The 26,062-nt window shown below is 37.4% G+C and overlaps 1 pseudogene; it reads left to right on the top strand.

The window, feature by feature from the left end:
- Positions 1–24,935: 24,935 nt before the first annotated feature.
- LOC135275250 (small ribosomal subunit protein eS4-like) lies at positions 24,936–25,793 on the top strand (annotated as a pseudogene).
- Positions 25,794–26,062: the final 269 nt, after the last annotated feature.

Raw genomic sequence — 26,062 nt, 5'->3', positions numbered from 1 at the left:
TATCCACTAAAAATAGTACTTAAATACAATTGCTCCCAGTCTTTTCTAAATATACTAAAACAATAAATCACTACTCTTAATCATTGGATGGCATAATTATATACTTCATGGTTCAAAGTTAGAGAACACAGCAGGGTACCTTATATTTTTAGAAATCTATGAGCATATAATGTGAGACCTAAAGACATGTACCAATTTCACTGGAGAAAAGCAAGTGACTGTGGATTGCCTAGGGAGCTTAAATTACTTCAGTATTGATAAAAGGCAATAAGCATAATTCAAATGCAGGATTCTTCATCAAGCCTGAAAATGAAAGCTCTTTCAAATGAGAAGATAAAGGAAAGTATAAATACTGAATGGCAAAAGTCTTCCAAAGCATCTTAAGGAAAAACTAAGGAAGAAAGATTTAGATATGTGAGTCGTATTATTTTCCTAAGGTTGCCATAACAAATTACCACAGATTGAGTGGCTTGAAAAACAGAAATTTATGTTCACAGTTCTGGAAGCTAGAAATCTGAAATCAATAAACACGTCATCAGTTCACAGTCCCTCTGAAAACCATAGGCGAGAATCCTTCCTCTCCTCCTGCTAGTTTCCGATGGTTGCCATCAATCTGTGGCTGCATCCCTCCAGTCTCTGCCTCAATTAGTCTCATGGCTTTTTGTCCCATAAGTGTATCTGTCTCTGTTTCTTTGTGTTTCCATGTCTTTTCTTACAAGGATGCCAGCGATTGGATTTAGGGTCCACTCAAATCCAGTATGACTTCATCTGAACTCACATCTTAATTATATCTGCAAAGACCCCATTTCCAAATGAAATTGCAGTCACAGTTACAGGGTTAGAATTTGAACACATCTTTTGGGGGAATACAATTCAAACCATTACAGGCTCTGAAGGAAAGTAACATCTCAAAGCTTTTTCTTAAGAAAGCTGTGCCATGCCAAATAGAAATAAACTTAAGTATGAGAACTATTCTGTGAGTATTCTTTTTCTTCGGCCATTTAACTCAATGTGATCATCAAGAAAAGAACTGAAAATATTTGTCGGGCCATAGATCTCCCCAGGGAAAAACTGTAAGGGGACACCATTCACAGAGGCTATGGTAGATATGATGCTTCCTGGAGTGGTAGCATTCAAAGTGTGTGCTTCAATTTCCAATTCTTTACTGGAGCTAATAAGATAATCTAAAGGAATTAATCAAGCTAATGATAGAGTAATAATGGGAGTGGAGCCTGGATAAAATTGGAATGTCCTATCCAAAGAGACAGTGTTATTTCACTCCTTCCTATTACTTCCTACTATGGTCATGCAGAAATATGGTTCAGTGCTACTAGGCAACTCATTTTTAAAAAGAGAAGAATAAGACTAGGTGTGGTAGCTCATGCCTGTAACTCCAACACTTTGGGAGGCTGAGGTAGGAGAATTGAGGTCAGGAATTTGAGTCCAGCCTAGGCAATGTAGTGAGACTGCATCTCTACAAAATTAAAAATTAAAAAAAAAAAAGGGTGTAGTCACGTGTGCCTGTCGTCCTAGCTACTTAGGAGGTTGATTCATGGCTGCAATGAGCTGTTATCGAGCCACTGACTCCTACCTGGGTGACTCTAGAGAGAGACACTGTCTCAAAAAAACTTAAAAGTAAAAAGTTTCAAGAAAAGTAGGAAATATTAACATAAAATTCTCTAATGTTTAAGTAATAAAAATGTTTAAACTATAGGATGATTTCAGATGTTGAGTCTCTAATTTGCAATCTCTGATTCAAATATATCTTCCTCATATTATGGGAAATAGTTTCTTAAACTAAGAATTCTGACCTTAAATGGGAAAAACTGAGAAGACTTTAACCCTAATGATGGCATAAGTTGTATAACTTCCACATAGGCATAAGCATACACTAATGACTTGCTTTTAATTTCACCGTGACAATGGAAGTAATCAGAAGAGAATTCCTCTAGTGCTTACCACAAAACTGCCATCTGTCCCTGTTTTCTTATTTCTTCTGCCTTCCCTCCTGTTACAATGGATGAATGATTCATGCTGCTCTCTAGGCCATCCCCTCCACCTGTGTCATGAATCATATTCTTTTTTTACCACTCAAAGCCATTTCCTTAGCAATGCAATGATACCTCTCTCTCTCTCTCTCTCTCTCTCTCTCCCTCGCTCTCTCTCTCCGCCAAATTCCTTAGAAGTGCTGTTCTTCCATCTGTAAAGATTTTATTCCCAGAATTTACTGAAAATGCTAATATGCAAGGTCAACAATGACTTCTACTTTTCCAAGTTTTATCAATTCTATGGCTTCATTTTATCCAATCTATTATCAATACTTGTTCAACACCTCTTTTTGAACTCATTTTCACTTCACTTCGATATCACCATCTGGGTTATCCTCCCATTTCTTAATCTATTTTGACAGTTTCCCCATTTCATGTCCCAGAATGTTCAGCGATGTGAAAATAAATGTTCGGTCACATCCTTGACTTGCCTGGGGCCCAGAAGTCCTGTGGGTAAGAAACTTGAACACAGCTCATAAATAATATGTCGGTACACAGAGACCTATCTAGTGAACTAGGAACCCTAATGGAAGCTGATTTAGATGAAGAAGGGAAAAAGGAGCTCAGAATATTATATATATATATTATCCCAAAAATGAAGAAGTCTGGCAAAATGTGGCAAGGAATGAAATGTAGAGAGAATAGTGATCCCAGGTTTAATATGGGGTGCTACCTGTGACCTAACCCAGCAGCACCCTCCTGTAACACTGCACACACCCTACAACCACAGCAAGAAAGAAGAGAGAGCTCAGGAATAAGGGTGAGGGAAAGTGTACCTAGAGTTTCAAAAGTCTGCCCATGAGGAAACCCTTTGCTTAAACTGAGCAAGTCTCAAGAAACAGAGGGCCAAAACCCATAGAGGTCAGGAGGAAATTGGCCATACTGGGATAACGATGCAGGCAGCCACCCTACGAGGGGAAGGAGCATCTGTCAGTGCAACAGGAGCTGAAGAGGCAAACACTAGAGAGAAAACTGTCAGAGAAGAAAATACCAGCTCTGATTCTTACGTACAACTTCCACTAAACACTCCTGGAGGGAAGAAAGATGTGAAATAACGCCAGTTCATCAGCAGTTCTATAAATGATCTGAAATTATATAAAACTGCTAACAAAATATCCAAGCAAAGTCACACATGGTGTTTGTTTTAACTTCTTAAATATTTTTTTTCCTTAATTTATGAAAACAGCCTTTCATTTAGAACAATTGTCATGAAGAATTTTACTCCATTTTTCAGGGTTTGAACCCTGAAAGCTTTTAGATCCCACCCTTGATCTTTCCCCTCTTACCACGCATCTGAGCAAGCCAATAAGAAGGCCCAGCAACTCCATCTCCTGGTGCCAGTGGGGAAGTTCAAAACAAATTGGGCTGGGATTGCACAGAAATGCTCACAGCATCCCCACTCTCTAACCACATTAAAAAACAAAGCTATTATCATCCCTTGGCTCGAGCCGTTCCAAACTGGCTTGGTTGTCCACCCTGTTCTCCCCAGAATGTCTCATTTTGTGAGAAATAATCCATTTCATATTGTCTTGGTACATGTGTGGCATCCTCAGTCTCCACTTGGAAATAAATTTTGAATGGGAAGGATTGATCCCCCACCCTCCACAGGTAGCCACAAAAGAGCAGTGTTATGATGGAGTGTACCAAAAAGTCCCATAAAATATAATATCTAAATAATAACAGGTAAAAGAAACTGAGAGAAAATAAAACAATCTTTGGCAGAAAGTGAACTATAACGGTCAGTTCCCAAAGTCCCCATCTCTTTCCATTTCTGAAGAACATCTTCTGAAGTTATACCTCCCTTATTAGTGTTAAGTTATAAATAAGTAAACACTTGGGAAGCTTCCCCATGAGCCCTTCTCAAGCTGGAAGCATCCTTTAGGAATTCACAGCATATTTTCACTCAAATGCCATCAGTGTTCTAATACATTTAGAAAGAAACAATATGTAATGAAATATACACATTGAAATGACATTTTATTACCTCAAGCAGTATATCCCTTTAATCTCCAGCTTGTAATCATTCATCAGGTGCTATTCAACATGAAGCTTTCTCATTTCTGAGAGTGTTCACAGACTCTTTGCATATAAGCACAATCTATACTTGCCAACTGACAATTGTTGCAGAAATCTTGCTATCTCTAGAGCAGATAGAGTGAGCATGAGAAAATGATTAAGGGCTCCTTGCCGAAGGGAAGAGAGAATTCCATTGAAAAATCCTTAGAGATCATTGATTATTAGGTGAAAAACCAAAAAGAAAACAAGAAGGGGAAGGAAAATTAAAGCCTGAAAACAGATGTGGAACATTGTTTGCATGTAAAAAAAAATACATGTTTTCACTCAGATGATTAACTTCTCGAGGCTAAAATGTTACTGGCTTTTGGTGCATTCTTAGTTTCTCACAGAACGAAACCCAGCATTCTGCTTGGCATGGGCTACAGTCTGAATTTTATTGACTATTTTAAAGTTCTGACATGATTTTGATCTTTACTTAGACATTAAAAAAAATGTCTGAACAAATAACAGGGTAAAATTCACTCTTTAACCTCTGGAACTGAATTCAGATTTGGTAAGACATCAATTCAAGGGTAAAACAACTTTAAAAGTCCATTAACAATGGTCACCAGTTACAAGCATCTTTAGTGCTATGACAGGATGTATACTGTGTCTGGCAGAGAGAAAGGAAGTAAAAGAAATAATTTATCTTCCCCCAAATTTTCATTCTGCATCACTGCAGAATTTTAAGAACTAGAGGACATTTTGGAGATGGCATTTCACTCATACTCAGGCACTAAAGTATTTACAATCCCTTACTTTAGCCATGACTTGAGTTCTCAAGTACATCATATTTAATTAGGGTAATTTATACTATTATCATAAGTCTTTCACACATGGTGTGATAAAATTCTTTCACACATGGCCCTTATTGGATAAAAAATTACTCTACATACTAGATAGTCTCTTATAATAGCAGTGTGGGAAAGTGCCTAGCTTAGTGTTTTGAAAATACACAGTTTCTTAATAATAATGGATAATAGACAGATTCTAAAAAGTGAAGAATAAAATGGTGAACTGGTTAAATGCTACACTCCATTAACAATCCTTCAAAGACTGGTACATTTTATGGTGTTTTAATAAATGTGGCTATTGGAACAGCCTCTAGAACGCTTCTCTTGGATTTTTTTTTTCTTACTTGAAGAGGAATACATAAAAGCTTCTGAAGATTCAGCAAAAAGCTATTTCAGCTGTCCCTTTTCCTGGCTCAGTACATCATTCCCCATAATTGTGTCAGCAAAACCAAATTGTAGTTGTAGAAATTAAGGAAGATGAGTATAGATTTTCACAAAGGACTAAGAGACTAAGACTGAGACTTTTCTGTGTCTCTGGACAACATTTGCTGGGAGCAGAGGAGTTTCCTGCCATCTTCATCAGCTAGACATGCAAAGAAGAAGGAAATGGGAAAATAGGAAACTATTATAGAAAAGATCTGTTGTTCCAGGGTAAAAATCTTCCTTATACAGAAATATTTCTGATTTTGTTTCATTTTTCCCAATTCAACTACAGAGACAAAATTAAAAAGCTTTTCTAGGATTCTAAGAAAGAAGAACAGCAAACTAAATAGAACAACAGGTAACACAAGCTATGGGACTGGGTCCTATTTAAAAAAAAAGAAAAAGTCCATATATGACTATTATTTGCCATAAAGCTAAACTGATGATTTAGACGTTCGTTGGTGGCCTCCCTAGAAATCTTCCTGTCCTACCACTTCCCAAATAATTCTACAAAGTAAAGTAGAAGCAGGAAAATGGACTTCAATCCTCACTTAAGCTCGTTGCCTCCTGCTGGGCAAAGGATTTAGTTCACAATCAAGCATGTGACCAAAGCCAGTGTATAAAACAATGATTCTTCTCAAGCTTGTTTCAAGAATTTCTAGATCCAAACCCGCCCCTTTTGTCCACTGGCCATAAAAGAAGTTTATCCATAGTCCTGGTAGCTATTCAAAAATCATTTCAAGACTGTGGGAGAACCATCACTAGGGAGGTGTTGACTATCCAGAAGGCTGGACTGAGAGAAAGGGAGAGAAACTGATTCTCAGTGACACCTAAAACCTGCTCTACCTCTGGACTTTTTAGTTATATGAATCGACAAATTTCCATTTTTAAGTGCGTTTCAGGTAGGTTTTCTGCTATGGCCACAGAAGTGTAGTAAGAAACTGGCAACACAATAACTTCAATTAAATTTTTCAAAAAATATCTCTTTACTCAGCATGTATTTACATGTGCCAAAAACCTGTGCTATGTCCAGAGGATGCATGATATGATAAACAAGACAAATGTGGTCTTTACCCTTCCAGAATTCAGAACCCAGTGAAGTATTTACAGATCAGGCAAGGTAACATGTTAAGTGCCAAGATGGGGAAAGCTTAGAGTACCATGGAACAATTAGAAGGTACAGTACTGTGGACATTTATAATTATGAAGACTCTTACTTTATTTCCCCTTCCTAAAGCTTCTGGATTTTTTTAGAGAATTATTTTTCCACCGAATATTCAGACACCTGACTCATACTACATAAATGAAAAAGTTTGAGTTCTCTTTTCCCACAGCCCAATTAATTCATGGTATGGATATGTTAGTTTAGCTTAGCTCAGCTAATCAGCTGCTCTCTCCCAGAGCATACATCTTGAGTGACTATCACAAATATAGAAGAAGCAGTTGGAATTCATTATTCATCCCCATGTAGCAGCCAAAACAAATGGGTCCTGTTATATTTGCTGAGCTTCCTGCTTTCTTAGCCTCCAACACTTCTTTCCTATTGGTAAATTCTGAGAACCTTGATAGTCATCCCATAACCTCTGTAGTGCTTAAATTAGGCAAATGTAGGTGTTGTTCTTCATGACCAAGGAATCCTAACTCATACTTTGGATGTAAAGGAAGGCTCTCTGATGAAGGTGACAACTTGGTTGATACCTTTTTATTGAATATTAGGTATTTATCAAATATTTATCTATCTTTGAAGATGGGGCTGATTAAAGGGCAGATATGCCTAAGATTGGTTTGAAGTGTAGAAGATAGGTAGAAGAGTGTGAGCTTGTAACTTGGTGAATTTAAGCAAACAGAAAGGAGCAAAGGGAAACAAGGCCCTATACAGAGTAAAGAAATGCAATATATACAGAGTTCAAGAAAAGAAAAGGCATCAGGAATAGTGAAATTGTTATGGAATAATTTGGAACTATGACAAACTGTGAGAAAATGCAAATGAATTCAGAGATCTGTGGCACTCAAAGAGTAACAGAATATCTCATAACTAACAGACAAAACAAATGGTGTAGAATAAAAAGGCAAAGATGAAACCTAAGTCACTGACTGTAGCCATCATCAGAAGAGCTTTTTAATCCATTTTTGAAGGAGGATTCATGATGAATCAGGAGCATTTTTATTATTCAAATGGCAGAAAGAGTATGTATACAAAGACATATTTAGCTACAGTTAATGTGTAACATATGGGTATAGACTGGTTTTTAAATAAATCTGCACATAGCCCATAGTTTTGTTTCAGACTCTTCTTAACAAATGTATTCCCTTATGTTCCAGAGCTTCAAGTTTAAAAACCACAGTGTATCGAGATTGCATATACCTAAGATTTGTATCCAAAAGGCCAGCTAGTCGTGGTTTGGTGCCAAGATCAGAATAATTATGTTTGATTGACTCTTCCAGCTCTCCTGTTACAGTGACATTTGTAATGAACCTGGCAGGCGATACTATACAGTAGTGCCACCTCATGTCTCTCACTACTTGCAGTGAATTCTATTCAATCAGGTCAAAGCTGCCTGAGTTTCAGATAATAATAAAAAGAATCACAATTATTCATCTGAGCAGTTGAATTTCCCTGGCACTAAATTCTAGGAACAATTTTTATCAAGAATTGTTATGTAAAAGCCGCAGAATGTGTCCTCAACAACAATTTTGTTATTAAAAATTTATCCTAAAGGCAATGAAACCTTTTTCCTGTGGACGTTTGTATGTCATATATGACTAAGATGTTTTTGGTGATACTTCTAAATGTAAACTACTTTTATATGTCCTAGTTTCTCTCATTTAAATCTTTAACCACTTACTGAGGATGTAATTTGTGCAAGGCCTTATGCTAGGTGCTAAATGAGAGTAGCATCCCAATATGAATCATCAACTTGGTAAAAGTTAACTGCATCCAAATAATTTTGGAAGCCTTTAGAAATACAGATTCCCAGGTCTTCATGAGGACCTTCTGATTCAGAAGTTCTACTCTAAGTGGGGAGCATTGGCATTTAAAAAATGTCCCAAAATGATCTTCTTGCAGAGCCAGGGTTGCTTTTTTTTTTTTTCTTTTTTTTCTCTCAGAGTAAGCCAGAGATATAGATGACATGGTTCTCTCCTTTAAGAAGCTTACAATCTGTTTATCAAAGTGTATAACAGAGTTTCATACTCAGATTATAGAAAAACTTCAGTAAGTGCTTTAAGAGAATTGCAACTGAATCTCTGAGCTTGTAATCCTTCATGTCATACATTTTCATTGATTTCCTAAAACAGTATTCGATGACAGTGATTTTTTAATCTGGAGTCCAGAGAATCCCAAGAGGTCTGTGGATGGAAATCAGTAGATTCATGGACTAAGATGGAGAAAATAATTACATCCTTATTTTTATTAATTTCTAGCTGATACTTGTAATTTACTGCAATTATTAATGCAGGCAAAAATCCACAGTATCATTAGCAATGTCCGAAATAATAAATAGAGGTCTCAAACTGTTGTTTATTCTTATCACTACTTCACAGAGTATTTTTATAAGATGTGTTACTAAAAACCAAAAAAGTTACTATACATAATATTTTGGTGTTTCAGTAACTACATGCTGAGAAGCCCTTTTTACTTTGTAATTATTTAAGGTGTCCATAAGCTACCAGACTTCCAGAGAGTTGCTGAAAATGGTTAATAATCTCTGCTCTCTGAGAGAAAACCGCAGGATGTTAGAACTAGAAAAAATGATACCAATCATTTAATCCATCCTCATTTTATAATTGAAAGTAAATTATGTAGTGAATACTGTGGTCAACGTGGTCAACGTCCTAACAGCCTCTCCCCTGATGAGAAATAGCAGTGTAGTTTTTGTAATTGACCTCACGTGAAAAGCAGAATCTGATTTCTTAAGGGAAAATCACTCCTCCCATCAGAGATTCTTTTGGAGTAGGCCAGTATGCATTTCACAAAAGAGGAATGTTACAGTTTTCGAGAAAAAAATTCTATATTATTTCTGAAATCAAAGAGAGGGATTACCATTCTCCCTCTTCTTAAATGAGTTTGGGAAAATGTTCTTTTGCTTTTGCTGGTAGTCGTTTTTCAGTTATGATGGGAACCATCCTAAAGACAAATCAACATACAAAACAAAACAGTAACACCACGAGAGAAGAGAGAAAAGGAGCCAGATCCCTGAACAAACTGAATGATACCAACTCGACTCCACTTTCAAATTCCGAGATACAAGTTAATAAACTCTATTTTGTTTTTTCCGCTACTGTGAGCTGATTTAAAATTGCCAGCACAATTGGTTTAGCATCATTTTACTTCCATTTTAAATTCAGTATTAACTGAGCAGTTACTGTGCACCAGATACTGCCTGTATTAGTTCGTTTTCATGCTGCTGATGAGCACATACCTGAGACCGGATAATTCGTAAGGAAAAGAGGTTTAATGCATTCACAGTTCCATGTGGCTGCGGAGGCTTCATAATCATGGTGAAAGGTGAAAGACATCTCACATAGCAGCAGACAAAAAAAGAAAACTTGTGCAGGAAACTCCCCTTTATAAAACCATCAGATCTCGTGAGACTTATTCACTATCTTGAAAACAGCCTGAGAGAGACCTGCCCCCATGATTCAATTACCTCCCACCGGGTCCCTCCCATGACCCGTGGGAATTGTGGGAGCTACAATTCAAAATGAGATTTGGAAGGAGACACACCCAAACCATATCACTGTCCCAAATAATTTTTTAATGTCAAGTCCTATTTTTTTCCACAAAAGAAATCTATTATTAGAACCAGTTTTTACAAGGTGTTGAGCAGTTAAGTGACTACTGAGGTGGCCAGTTAGGAAGGGATAGAACTGGAATCTGAAATTGCCTGAAGACATGGTATCTATATTGGTTACGGAGCTTCCTACGGTCCACTCAACATGACCCTATACCAAGAATAAAATAGTATTGCAATATGAAGAAAATGACAGTAATTATATGAATATAAATTTTCTGTCTCTCAAGGAACTTATCATGATGTTATGTAGAACGATGGGGAAATATTTAGCTCTCTATTTCTCTTATGCATTTAAATTCCCTGAGAGGAGACTATAATTGAAAGTGAGAAAAATCTTACATTTACTTAAAATGCAATAGATGCTTTTATATAGTTCCAGCATCTATGCTCCCACACGAATTGCTGTTTTGTGACTCAGGAACACCTGGACATTAAGCAAATTAAAAAGCTGCATCCTGGGAAGTGAGGGGCTTCATTGAGTTGAGGTTTAATTTTGGAGTGTTAGTAACACGGGAGAAAAAACAAATCAACACAAAGCAGTGGTCAGCTCCAAAATGGTGGTGTGGTGAATCCAAGGAGTCACCATGTGAATACATGAAAGGGTTCTGGAAACCGGGCTGTGAGAAAACAGAAAACAGACTGCAAAGCTGTAAATAAAGCATCAGAGCTACTTGTGGGCAATTCTAGCAACAGTGTCATTAATGTAGTTTGATTTAATTGGCTTTACAGGCAGACTAAAGCCAGGCGGTAGGATTCACAGCTGCTGAAGTCAATCCTGTGTAATCATTTTAAACCACTGTTTCCAGACTTATTGAATCAAGAATCTTGCAAGAAGTATTGGTTAAAATAACAGATTCCTAGGTCTCCCTTTGTAGAGCTTGACACAGTGAGTATCAGATAGATACAAACATTTGAATTTTAAACAAACCTCCATAATAATGAATCTTGAAAACTGGCAATTTAGGAATCACTGATTTTAGACAAATCAAATCACAGAAAAATCGTGGTCAAAACTATAAAATGGAGGATACAACATAAATCAGTTTAATGTGCATTGCTCCTTTCAGTTTAGAAACATATACAACTTCCATTTATGAGATATTTATTGACTATTAACTACATGCTAGCCATTGTGTTATGTGTGGATATTTAATAATGAACAAATTGTGGCTGCTCTCCCCAGAAGTGTTTAGTCTATAGAAGAAATACAGAAGTCAACAGTCAATTACAATACGCTTTGATGAATACAATGTTAAGTAAACGTTATTACAGTAACAAATAGAACAAGCTTGTAATCTAAATTTATGAAGCTAGGCCTAAATTGAGAATTGAAAGGCAGCTGGGAATATATGAAGCATGTACAAAAACTGAAGAAGTTGTACCGTTGGGTAAAGCATCATGTGAGATGTGGGCAAAGTAGTGAGCAGTAGGCAGGAGAGGTACATGGAAAACAGGTGATAAAGGCTCTTCACAAGGAGTATGCAGAGTCACTAAAGAGAGTTAAGTAAGGCAGTGACATAATGAGATTTTCGTTCTAGAAGGAACAGTGACTATAAAGGGGAGGATGAGAGTAGTCAGAGGTCATTTAGGAAGCCAGAGCAGTAATGTTGACTTTGATGATAGATAACTGTTGCATTCACTTTCTTTTGCTACCTAATATTGCCACAGATGTAGTGGCTTTAAATAACACATACCTATTTCTGTGGGTTAGGAGTCTGAACATTGCTTAGCTGGCTTAGTCTTATATCGTTGCAATCACATATTAATTTGGGCTGTGTTGTCACTTGGAGGCTACAGAGGGAAGGATTTGCTTTCCCACTGCCATGGTTGTTGGTAGCCTTTAGTTCCTTGTGGTTGTAGAGCCAAGAGCTTCAATTTTTGCTGACTTTTGGCCAGAGGCCACCCTCCCAGAAGCTACCAGCATTTCCTTGCTATGTGGAGTTCCCCACCGTAGCTGGGGTGACAGGAGCACCTGCAGATGTGCCCACCACACCTGAGTTAAGAAAAGGCCAGTAGGGATGGAAAGAAGTTGATGATTTTTAGCTATACTAGATAGTCTTGGATAATATTACAATGTTTGCATCAATTACCACTACAATTGGGTCACTTAAGAATCTGCATCATATTTACTAAACTGAAAAATAAAAACATCAAAACTTTGCCTTTGGGGAAATAATTTGCTCTGCAAGTTCTGGTATTATATAGAATAATTGTCTTCACTACCATGCAATGATTATAAATTAGGTGTTTGCTCTAAGTAGAGAAATAGTCTTGGGAGGAAAATTCCACCCTATGGACAGTGAGTTTGAAGATGTTATTTAATTACCAAGAAAAAATACCCAAAGAATGACATCCTTTCCTAGCAGCAGTAACAGCAGGTATTAGTCAGAGTCTTGGCACATGAGCAGACGCTAAAGCCCTGAAACTTCACTTGCAAGTAGTTGAAACCAAGCACGTCATTTCAACATGTCACTCTTATTTGACATTTCAGGAGAAAGATTACCAATTAGATTAAGTAATTTAGCCAAAACCTTAGGAATTTTTTTCAAATTATTTCCACCTTGTAGCATTGTCACGTGTCTCCAATTTCTACTTATCCTCTATACTTCCCAGGTGTGTTATTCAGAGAGCTCCAAAGCCTGTTCAAATCATTCAGAGAAATCCCATAAGCTCCAGCAGTATCCTGGGTAGTTAATAGGACTAAATTAATACTCTTTCATGTACGTTCAGTGCTAAAAGTTCAAATTCTCAAGTGCTGATCTGACAATAGATTGCAAAATATTCCTTGACAGTCACACAGGTGAAGTATTATTTTAAACTAAAATCCCGTATTTTTGTTACTATATAAGAATACAAATGGTTATTTCAGGGTATTGGCATTGCTGGATGATGTAAATTTCAATTTTAAATGCATTCTTGATCACCAATGTGTTTCATCAGACAAGTAAACTGAATTGGCTCACAGGAGCACCACCTCAGCAGGTGAGTTTAAACTGAAGACAGAATGTTGCCCACTGGCATGTTGGTACTGTATGGAGCAGCTGCCAAATAGCTTTGTGCTCATGTCTCTTATTAGAGTTTTATTTTCTCCAGCTTGTTGCTCCTTCAGGCAAGACACATGGGCAAGGAAAGCAAGACATGCTTTTAGTCTCCAAAAGTAAATCAGATTATAAAGTAACAATAAATACAGCCAGTCAAATAATTATAACAATGTCATTAATCATAATACAAATAATGATCAATATAATAATTATAATTGTTATAATAATATAGCTAAAAATAATAATAGCTTATGTTTTGATGGTACATATGGACAAGTCAGAGTGTTGAGGTAGTTAGCCACTCTAAACTTCTCCTTATCCACATTTCAGAAACGAAACTGAAGCTTAACCCTATTCAAGTATTTTATCCAGAGGATCTCATTCCTGTCAGAGGCAGAATGCACATTCAATTGTATCATCTTTGAGGTTCCTTGAAGTTTTAAAAGATACATATATGGACAATTTTATTCTAAGGGTGTGGGGGAAAAAAACCCATAACAATCTGAATAAACTGCCGGTTAAAATAAAAGAATGATTTAGACGGAAAAAATATTTAAGAATCAGTTCTTATTATTCCTAATTCTGTGTCGTCACAAAAATATGGCATTAATGTACTAGAAATCACAATTTAAAAAAGAGTGCCATTTCCCATTCTGTATCATGAACAAATGGATCTGGTGTCCTGGAACTAGTTTGGTTATTCATACTTTTTATTTTTCTATGGTGTATTATTTCCTTTAAATGTCTGAGATGATATATTTCCCAGGGTTTGAAAATAAGTGTCATCTATTGGGTTGATTTCACCGTGCCATTCTTTGTTTTCACTCCTAGTACACAGTGCACAATGGTCTCTTTATTAATATCTGCGGAAAAGAGCACTTACTGTTGGAACTGATACCTCCTAATCTCAATAAAGTCTAAGCTTGCAGCACTCCACCGATGTTTTTCTTTTTCCTTTTTTTCTTAGGTTGAATTCTGGACACATAATCATGCCATTATAAATACTGCCTATGGGATATGAGAAAGAGAAGTCATTTGCTTGCTACACCCACTGACATACCAGATGACAGTCAACTGCAAAACATTCAGGCGAGTAAAAAAACAGAAAGCACATTGAGCCTTCCATGCATGCAGGAGAATTGCAAGCATATGCTCACCATGTCTTTCTTAATCACAGGTGCTCAGATTATTCTAGGTATTTTATTACGTTCCACCCAGTGCATTACAGTGAGTGTGAGGCACAGGGTAAATACAGAGAACGTGTATGATGTTGGGGAAGTGAGGACAACTTGCTCTGTGAAATGATTGCCTCTCTTTCTTCTCTCTTTTTATCATTTTGTTCTCATTCCCTACAGACTGAGAACATGGCTAAATAACCTGCAATATTGTCTCAAGTTGAAAGTGAAGTCAATACCTACCACATAGCTCCATCTCCCTCCAAAGACCTCTCCCCTTCTTTTCCTTTTCTTTTCTTCACTCTTAGATAATCTAATGGTCTACCATACAGTTGGGAAATACTGCCCCCATTATCATTTCAATACAGTTAGTGAAAGAAGAACAGAGCTTCACAAATAAAATGATGATGCCACTTATTAAGTTATTGTCTCTCACCTCCAAACCCGCCTCTCCAGCTTTGCTTTGTGGTGGGGCTCTGAAAACCATTTTCTATACACAATCTACTGCCATGCTTAGTCTGACAATGCAGAGTGCTAAAAAGGAAACTGCTATGTAGAGGAGGAGAAAAAGACGCTCTTTCTTGGTTCTCTTTTGGCTCCTGATGGGCTTACTGAGTACTATGGTTCTTGGCAACATAATAAAAACAGGGATTCTTCACCCTGGCAGAGGCAAATCTTTCTCTTAGAAAGATAGAAGACTGAGAAGCTAGAGATAGAAAAGGAGACATGCTCCCTTCCATGGGTCCCCTTTGCGCTTCTTGTGGGATTCCTGTCTGCTTTAATTTTGGGGGAACGTCAGTTCAGCAAAACACCTCAATCCTGACAGAGGCAATTCCTTCCCATATTAGCAACTGAATCCGGTTCTCAGCTTTACCAGCACAGAACCAGCTTCATTAATACCAGCACCGTCTGACTGGCAGCCCCTCCCCAAAAGTCTGGGTTGCAGCCCCATTGGATCCTCTTCTGAGCTCAGAGATGGGAGCACCAGCTGAGTAGCACCCTTTCTTCAGAGAGATGTGGCATGTCAGATCATATCTTGCCAAGGGTCATGAGAAATATGATTGAATGACAAGTTATCAGACTCTCTCCATAGCTCTAAGGAACTTCAAGCTTTTGTGGAGTGTTCTAATAGAGCAGATGGGAGATGCGGGTCATAGCTTTAGAGCTGGATAATTAGTGTTTCACATGCCCTTAGTTGAGCATTTTTAGACTCTATTTTTAGAGCCTGTTATATTGCTGCCTTCACTAATTTTAACTGCTTTTTTTTCTAAGAGCTTCTATATCTTCAAAGATCAATACTGTAAGCTTGTAGAGCGTAGGGTACTTCTGTCTTCTATGCTCAGTACATTGACAGCACTTAATATGTCTGAAACGACAACAACAAAGGTATAGTATGGCTTCTGCTCTATTTCCCGATTTGTGTGTCATGAACAGCAGGTTGCCAGAAAGGCTCTACCTAAAGTGTATAGAGAGATAGGATTGTCCCACAGGAATAGAATGGTAACTTAATAACAACCTTAATTTACAGTGTCAGCAGTGGAAAAAAATGTATAGCAACAAGAAATGGCAAATTGCACCTCTATCAGGCAAAAGGAAAAAAGAACCAAACAAAATTTTTTAAAAAACAAGAAACTCAGGAGAGTTCTACTAAGATTGCTATAGTACAGCCTTCTTAAAACAGCACTCTCTAGGGCCTGCCTATTGGCATCATTAATATAATAGGCTTGGAATAGATGCTGTGAAACCCTATGAAGCCACCAAAGAATGGAGGAAAACTGAAGGGATGAATAATACAATGAAATCACAGAAGTCCTAACCTCATGAGGCTATTAATTCTGCAGCAATTTCATCACAGAGCAAGAAGATCGCTTTTCTAGTGCCTTAAATCAAACAGCAGGTAGCTACAGCCTCAAAGTAAAAAGTGTTAAGTATTAACCAACTTTCGGACTTGAGACATTGCAGAGGCAGAGCTGGAGATTTCTCAGGGTGGTTTCTCTCCCATTTTTTTTCCTTTCTTTACCTTCACGTCTTCAAACTTGATAAGAATAAAATTTTGGTACCATATCTTTCCTCTGTGGATGTCATTGTTACCCTTCCTGTGAAGAAGAGAACAGTTCTCATATGAGTCATGGCCTAAGTTTTAGTCCAAATCAATGTAAGTATTTTGGAAGTGTTTACATTCAAGACACTTCTGTTCCTTTTTTTTTAATTAATAGAAGTATAAAACAGAGACTCAAAATCAAGACAAAAGAAGTTATGGCATTTTTAATTTCTCTTTATCAATCATAAATCTTAAGGAAGGATTGTCATTAGTTCTGGAGAAGTCTCCGGAGGAAAGTGTCCTGGACTTCAGATTTATAAGATCATAAAATCTCAATATTGGAAGGGGATAAAAAGGTCATCTATGTAAGAAAACAGCAAGCTTTTTCTGTAAAGAGCCAGTTAATATTTTAGGCTTTGTGTGTCATGGTATCTGTCATGCTATTCAACTTTACCATCGTAGCTTGAAAGAGTGTGTACGATATATGGAGCATGGTGAGGTTCCAATAAAATTTGATTTACAAATACAGGCAGTGAGCTAGATTTGGCCAATGGGTTTTGATTTGGCCACCAATGATCTAGAATGTCCACCCATGAGAAGGAGAAAAAAAAAACAGAAAGAAAACTTTAATATGAAACTCAAAAGATGTCTGCCAGTATGGGAACAGCATGGAGACACCTCAAAAAATTAAAAACAGAACTAACATATGATTCAGCAATTCCACTACCGAGTATATATCCAAAGGAAATGAAATCAGTATGTTCAGTATGTTAAAGAGATATCTGCACTCCCGTGTTCATTGCAGAATTATTCACAGTAGCCAAGATATGTGTCCATCATGGATAAATGAGTAAAAAAAAAATACTATATATATACACACACACACATATATATATACACATACACACAACAAAATACTATTCAGCATTAAAAGAAAAAAATTCCTGTCATTTGTGACAACATGAATGAACCAGTAAACATTATGTTAAGTGAAATAAGCCAGACACAGAAACACCAATCGCACATAATCTCACTTAAATGTGAAATCCAAAAAAGTGGAACTTAGAGAGTAGAATAGTATCTACTCTCTAATGGGGTTGGGTTAGGAAGTAGGGGGTCACAAAGATGTTGGTCAAAAGATATAAAATTTCAGTTATGCAAGATGAATAAGTTCAAGAGATTGATTATGCAAAATGGTGACCATAGTTAATATCAATGCATTTTGAAAACCACTTAGAGAGTAGACTTTAAGGGTTCTCACTACAAAAAAAAGTGTTAAGTATGTGATATAGTTTGGCTGTATCTCCACCCAAATCGCACCTTGAATTGTAATTCCCATAATCCCCATGTGTCATACAAGGTACCTGGTGGGAGGTAATTGAATCATGATGATGGTTTCTGCCATGCTGTTCTCGTGATAGCAAGTGAGTCTCATGAGATCTGATGGTTTTATAAGAGTCTAGCATTTCCGTTAATGAAACTCAGTCTCTGTCCTGCCACGCTGTGAAGTGGTAACTTCTGCTGTGATTGTAAGTTTCCTCAGGCCTTCCCAGCCATGCAGAACTGCTAGTCAATTGAACATCTTTGCTTTATAAGTTACCCAGTCTCAGGTATTTCTTGACTGCAGTATGAGAATGGACTAATATAGTAAATGGGTGTATTAGTCTGTTCTCACACTACTAATAAAGACATGTCTGAGACTGGGTAATTTATAAAGAAAAAGAGGTTTGATGGACTCACAGTTCCACGTGGCTGAGGAGGCCTCACAATCATGGTGGAAGGCAAAGAAAGAGCAAAGTCATGTCTTACATGATGACAGGCAAGAGAGAGCATGTGCAGGGAAACTCCCTTTTATAAAACCATCAGATCTAATGAGACTTATTCACTATCACAAGAACAGCACAGGAAAGACCAGCCCTACCATGATTCAGTTATGTCCTATCAGGTCCCTCCTATGATGTATGGGAATTATGGGAGCTACAATTCAAGAATGAGTTAAGACTTTGGGGGACTGTTGGAAGGGCATGATTGTGTTTTAAATCTGAGGACATGAGATTTGGGTGGGACAACAGGCAGAATGATAGGGTTTGGCCATGTCCCAACCAAATTTCATCTTGAATTGTAATCCCCATAATCCTCATGTGTCATAAGAGGGACCAGATGTAAGGTAATTAAATCATGGGGGTGGTTTTCTTATGCTGTTCTCGTGATAGTGAGTGAATGCTCACAAGATCTGGTGGTTTTATAAGTCTCTGCCATTTCCCCTACTGGCACCCATTCTCTCTCCAGCCAGCCTGTGAAGAGGTGCCTTCCACCATTGTTGTAAGTTTCCTGAGGTCTCCCCAGCCATGCAGAACTGTGAGTCAATTAAACTTCTTTTCTTCATAAATTGCTCAGTCTTGGATATTTCTTCACAGTGGCATGAGAACAGACTAATACAGTATGTGAGGTAATGCATATGTTAATTTGCTCAATTTGGCCATTTCTTAATGTATACATATTTCAAAATATCATGTACAAGATAAATATATACAATGTTTATTTGTCAATTAGAAAATAAATAAATATATAAATAAGAGGTCCAAGATATCTGACCTCCATTTGATTATTCATCTTTTTATATTTCAGATATAATAGTCCAACCATTAAGGGCATAAATCTTAAATGATACATTTGTACATATGTATATGCCCCTGTAAATACCGACCAGATCAAGACAGAACACTTCCAATACTGCCAAAACACCCTCTTGTTCCCCTTAAGGATCAATTACATACAAAAATAATGCCTAGTTTTACTTTATCCATGTGAATAATTATTGTTTCTTTTTGAACATCACATAAATGGAGTTGGGCGATTTCTAATATGTTGTATGATGTTTCTGTTGCTCAACACTATGACAGAGGAATTACATCATTTTATAGAACTCATATTCTAAAACGTGCAATTTCAGACATGTTTAGTAGAGCATTAGCTATGATAATATACTAAATGTTCAATGATGGGGCAATGTTTTCTTCAGTGAGGTGGATATTTTTGTGTCCACAGTACTTATTTATAACTTAAATTATATTAAAATTGACCTGAGCCCCCATATAACATATTGGCAAATGTTTATTATTGAATTTTTGGGGCTCCTCCCTTCCCATCATCCAGGCCCTTTACCCTTCATCTAAGATCCATAGTGCTTTATGAAGTACAAAAGAAAGGAAATTCAGACATCTTTTCCCAGACTAGAAAGAAATCAGGTGTATACCAGTCTGCAACTGTCATCCCTGCCATTTGTTCTCCCCACCACACAGGTGAGTTTTGCAGAATATTTTACTCCAGCCCTGCTGACACATGCCACAGTGAAGTCTCTTCCTAGGTCCGTCTAAGTCTCTCTTGCTGAACTCACTAATCATAATCCTTTAAAGAAAAGCCTGTCTGCAGGTAACTCCACTCTCTACATTTTGGGCTGAGCCACAGGTGGCCCTCACTTAAGGACCAAAAGCTTTGTAGTGCTAAGATGTTTAAGCATCCACATCATTACAGCATTTGCTTCCTCAAAACACCCACCTAGAGAAGAGTTAGGTATCTGAGAGGTAGTTGGGTGTAATAGTAACATGAACTCAAGATTCAGAGAGCTCAAATTCAATTTCCAACCCTTTTACTTACTAATTGTGTGACTTTGGAAAGCTGTAATCTCTCTGTGCCTGTTTTTGAACGTGGAAAATGGTTAATTGTTTTAGTAACTACCTTATAGAATCGATGAATTAATGAATTAATTTTGTAAAACTCTTGGAATAATGACTGACATGTAGTAAACTACACTATATAGTTATAGCAATTAATTCTGAAATGCAAAACCTTTCTGCCCATCAGTTGCCTATAACAACTTAGATATTCTAGTCCCCATAGGAATAAAACCTAATTGCTTAGAAAGCTCTAGTCAAATGTGCCAAACCAGGCTGACACAGAAATGAAAAGATTGAAGACAAAATTGAATATATTGTAGGATCTCTACTGCAAAAACTTATACACATGCATAGAAATCATACTGGAAGAAAATACATAAACATGTAAACAATCATTATCTCTAATCTGACTATGAATAGCTAATTATCTTCTTTATATATGTTCATAATTTCTATTACAATAAGCAAGTGTAACTCTTAGCATTAACTTTAACAATGAAATCACCTTTGTGTGTATCTTATTTAAAAGAATGGATAAAGCTTGTACATCAGTGCCAGAACTTCATGCAGTAGATTTATAACCACAGGATTTAGATGTCAGTACTCAACTGACATACCCAAACCATGTTTTGCTAGCATCTAAAATAAGACTGATAACCCTAATTCAATTGGTTGTCAAAATTAAATGAGAAATTGCATGATAAAACCTTTTTATAATGTAATATACTATACAAATATAAGAAATTTCATTGATTTTATTATTAGATTTAAAAAGGCATATAAGGTAATATTTTCAGAAACTCAAAGTGCTCATTTATACGAAGAACATTAAGGAAAAATGAACAAAACTTCCAGCTAAGTAAGTGATTTAAAAGCTTACAGAGTCAGTGCCTCTTCACTTCCACTGTGAATGAACACAGTAGGCTGTTGGCTAATTTTTATCTGCTCATGTAAGAGACAAACTACATGAATATACGCCAAGTGCTAGAAGATTGCATTACCACAAAAAAATCATTAAAAGCTGGGGATTGTGCTACCCATTAGGGATATAAAAATAAGTAAGTCAGACCCTTGACCTAAAAAATTTCACAGTGTAGAGAATTTGGAGACAATGTCATGCATACTTGTGCTACCTTAATCTAAGATGGTATATACCTTTAATCTTCATGTAATATTATCTTATTATAATTACTCTTGTTTTTCATAAATGTTAAAAATTTACTTGGATGTTGTAACACACACACACACATACACACTCCTATTGTTTTTGATTGTTAATATTAGAAGACAGATCAATGAATGTAGGCTCTGTTGCTTTAATTCGCTGTTCAGTTTCGGCTCTTATGGACATCATTCGTTAAACGAGAAGGTAGTGAGTTCGGAAAGTATTGAGTTGAAGTTGGAGTGAGTTGAATAGAGTAAATTTCCCAATTCCTTCTACTCTAGTTTTTATTTTTATTTTTATTTTTTTATTTTTGAGAGGGAGTCTCACTCTGTCACCCAGGCTGGAGAGCAGTGGCATGACCTTGGATCACAACAACATCTGCCTCCTGGGTTCAAGGGATTCTCCTGCCTCAGCCTCCCAAGTAACTGAGATTACAGGCTCCCACCACCACACCGTTCTCATTTTTGTATTTTAAGTAGAGACAGGGTTTCACCATGTTGGTCAAGCTGGTCTCAAACTCCTGACTTCAAATGATTCACCCACCTAGGCCTCTGAAAGTGCTGGGATTTCAGGTGTGAGCCACTGTGCCTGACCTCTACCCTTATTTTTTAACTCTTTCAAAAATTCTTTCTTTAGCCTTTCCTTTATTTTCCCCCAAAGCCAAATTTAGAGACCACCACACCAAAATTTAAGACTGAAATCTCAAGAAGGAATTAAAATAACTTTCTGTTTGCTTTACTTATCACCACACCACTTACTGTTACAAACATATGATCAACAGAAGTAGATGACTCTCAGACAAGTACAGTCAACGTGTAGCCACAGGACTGTACTCATGGATTAGGGAGACAGAGTTAAACAAAATAATTTTGGACGCAGAGTCACAAGACTGTGTCCTGATCCAGTCCAGTGGCCCCCTAATTTCCTTAGTGCAAAGTGGAGTGCTTAATAAATACAAGGCTGCTGAAATGCATTTTCTTTTATCCTTATCCAGATCAGTCATTGGCGATGCAGATAAAATACCTTTAATCTATCCATTTTCCTCATAATAGAGTTATAAAATCGTAAAGAATAAATTTTAAAAGCTGGGATGGGATACATTTACCTTCTTCATGAGGAAATTCCCCTGAGGAAAAACGAAGAAGCAGGGGACACAGTCAGTTTAAACCTCTTGTCAAGTGAACCTCTGGGTAAATAGACCATTAATATATATTAGGAAGAAGAGATTTTATCTCTGAAATGCCCTTATACTTCACAAATATCCCTGATATCACTGGATAAAGATTATCTACAGTAAATAGGACCCAGGATCTAGGAGGCATAACTGCCTGAGGCATGTCATGTAAGCTATGCAATTCCCTGCGGTAGAGGGTAAAGATGTTTTTTAATTTCAGCACTCTCGTGTGAGGAGACAGGTAAGCACACTTAAAGACCTCATCTGTTCTGGGCCAGGGGACATGTCCAATGTTGAAAGGAAGGATTCTGAGAAACATACTTGATGTTCCAAACCTCCCTCCGCTTTCTCTGAGCCTTTTCAGGTCCTTCATCCTCATAATTGTGTAGCAGATATTGATACCAGGTAAGATCTCTGAGTCCATTGAATCCAATTTGGCAATGCAGTACTCTGTATGAGTGCATAAATATTTCAGAACTACCGTATCAGTAGCAATAATAGCGATCATAAAGAACTCAATCATCATTTCCTTGGAGGGGAGACTCTGACTTCACAAGTATTTTGACATAATACTCATAATGATGAATGTGTCCTTTGTTTTCATCATGCTCCATATTAAGTAGTGCAATTGTGCTATAGTTAACAAAGAAGTCCCCCAAATTTAATAGTTTCAGGAACAGGAAATACATTTCCTTTTCTCATAAGAGTCTCAGAGAGGTGTTTCCTGTTGGAATAGGGAGGTGAGGTCTACTCCATATACTTATTTCAAGACTCAGACTTACAGAGGCTCTGCCATCTTCAAAATATGTGGCTTCCAGGTTCACCCTGGGGCTTGTGATCCTGTTCAGCCAGAAAGGAGAGAGAGCACGGAGGAGCAATTTGAGGTATTTTACGTGCCAAGCCTAGAAGTGCATCCATCACTCTGGTCACTTGCTTAGCCTCAAGCTTAGTCACATGGCTTCACCTAACTGCAAAAGAGGCTATTAAATGTAGTCTAGCTTTATTCTAAGAAAGAAAGGGGAAATCGATTTCAGAGGACAGCTAACCGTCCCTGCCACAGGCCCAAGAAGGGACTGATTCTTTTCTGAAGTTATAAAACAAATAATCAGACCCTTAAGAGAGGTCAGGCCAAGAATTTCTTGACAAGTCTCTATTTTATATCAAAGGTGATATTAAATAACAGTCATATATTTACTTCATTGTTTTCTTAGCCCTCTGCTAATGAGGTTTCTTTCATTTGTTTAAATGGCGGAGGAGTGCAAACGTCTCCCCAACCCCATTCATCTTAGAAAAATGAGAGATACAGAAATAGCCATTTTCTACAGATACTACGTGGCAGCTGCAGGCAAATAAAAAATATATCCTCAGTTCTTCTAATACCTGACTCTGTCTCTTATAAACAGGTTGATGAGTGGGGATAATGATACAGGAGAAGCAAGTCTCAAAAGTGGGACTTAACTCAGGAGGATTCTTGGCTTTCACCAGGAAAGAATTCAAGGGCAAGCCAGTGCTGTTAATCAGCAATCTATTTTGAATGTTACCGTCCTTTGCAGGGTGGGGCTAGTTCATAGGCAGTGCACCCAGAGTTGGCAACATATGGGCTGTCGGCAACTATATTTATTCCCACTTATACCTACTTTCAGTTACATGCAAATTAAGGGGCAAGATAATGTAAATTGATGGGTGGGTTATTCAGAAATTTTTAGGGAAGGGGAAGTAACTTCGGGGTCCATTGAAAAGGGTGGTAACTTCCTTGTTGTTGCCATGGCATTTGTAAACTGACAAAGCACTGGGTGAGAGTGTCTTATGCTAATGGACAATAAGGGCAGCTAGGGATATTTTGTATTGCCATCTGCTGGTTCCTGCCAGTTTCTTCACTTCATCCTGTTGGAACCAAGAAATAAGTCCTGTCTATCCTCTACCTCAATAAAATCCAAGAACAACCTCTTTTTTATACTCAAGGCAGTGGCATAGTTTATATTCTCTAATGGAAAAATATATAACTAGAAAGTAGCAAAGATAAATTCTAACCAGAGAGAGACACAGAAATTTAACAGAAGGTGACTCATTCCTATTTTATCCTTTTGTTGTAACATGTACAAGTTATTTCTTAAGATGTAACGGTTGGAACCCACAGTGACTTGTCACCACATTGACATGTCGCCCATGGTGGCTATTTTTAATGTTGAAGGAGAAGGAAGAGCTATCACAAGGTAAAGATCCAAAAGGCTTCTCAGCGCATGAGTAGGATCTTCCAAGGACCCCTTGGGATCCAGAAGGGATCACATCTCTCAGTTATATGTTATAGCTCCATGTAGCTTTCTTTATTACAACCAGAAGCATATGATTTTTTTTTCTTTTTGGTTATTTAATTCATGTCTTTCACTCCTTCTCAAAAATAAGCTTCATAAGAGCATTGTTTCGGCTTACCATTTAATCCTCAGTTTCTAGCACAGGACTTGGCATGTAATAGAAACCCAATAATAGTTGGTAAATAAATAAATGGCAAAAAAAATGACAGTAACAGTTAACATTTATTGACTCTTTCTGTGCCTACGGCAACCGTGGGTTATGGTCCCAAGAAGCATCTCACGTGGGTTGCAGCTTAAGCATTGGATTGTGGATAAACTGACTGGTATGTTTGTTCCCTGTCCATCTACTGGTCCCTATAAGCTGAAAGAGTCTCTCCCCATCATCATTTTTCCTAAGGAAGAGCCTTACGTATGTCCTGACAGGAGACAAAGTAAAGAAGATTTACATGCAGTGGTTCATTAAGATCAATGGCGAGGTCTGAACTCATATAACCTATCCTGCTAGACTGATGAATGTCATCAGCATTGACAAGACTGAAGATAATTTTTGTCTGTTGTATGACACCAAGGGTCATTTTGCTGTTCGTTGTATTACACCTGAGGAGACCAAGCACAAGTTGTGCAAAATGAGAAAAATATTTGTGGTCACAAAAGGAACCCTTCATCTGTTGATTCAGGATGCTCACACCATCTGCTACTCAGATCCACTCATCAAGGTAAATGACACCATTCAAATTGATTTGGAGACTGGCAAGATTACGGATTTCATCAAGTTCAACACTGGTAACCTGTCAACACTGGTATCCTGTGACTGTGGACGCTACCTTGGGAAGAATTGGTGTGATTACGAACAGAAAGAGACATTCTGGATCTTTTGATGTGGTTAATGTGAAAGAAGCCAGTGGCAACAGCTTTGCCACCCAGCTCTCAAATATTTTCTTTTTTGACAAAGGCAACAAACCATGGATTTCTCCTCCCCAGCGAAAGGTTGTCCACCACACCATTGCTGAAGAGAGACAAGACAGATGGCCAAACAAAGCTGTGGGTGAAATGGTCTCCAGACATGTTAGAAAGATCCTAGTACTTAATTAAAGTTAATACAGCATGAATAAAAACATTATTGAAACTTTCCTACGTATCAGACACTGTGATGAGCAGTTCACATATAGCTGAACAATAAGACAGATGCCTCATTATCCCCTTTATTTAGGTGATGAGATAGCCTGGGTCACTTGCCCAAGGTCACTCAAATAGAAAGGTACAGAGTTGGAGAGGTTTGAAAGTTAGTCTTGATTACTCTGGATACATCCTCTATCCACTCTCTTCTTTGTTCTTCTTGTTTTTAATCTCATCTTATTGGT

Source organism: Aotus nancymaae, unplaced genomic scaffold (assembly GCF_030222135.1).
Source record: "Aotus nancymaae isolate 86718 unplaced genomic scaffold, 86718_ANA_hifiasm-v0.15.2.pri h1tg000016l, whole genome shotgun sequence".
Classification (NCBI taxonomy): domain Eukaryota; kingdom Metazoa; phylum Chordata; class Mammalia; order Primates; family Aotidae; genus Aotus; species Aotus nancymaae.
This window is presented reverse-complemented; position numbering and strand designations above follow the sequence as displayed.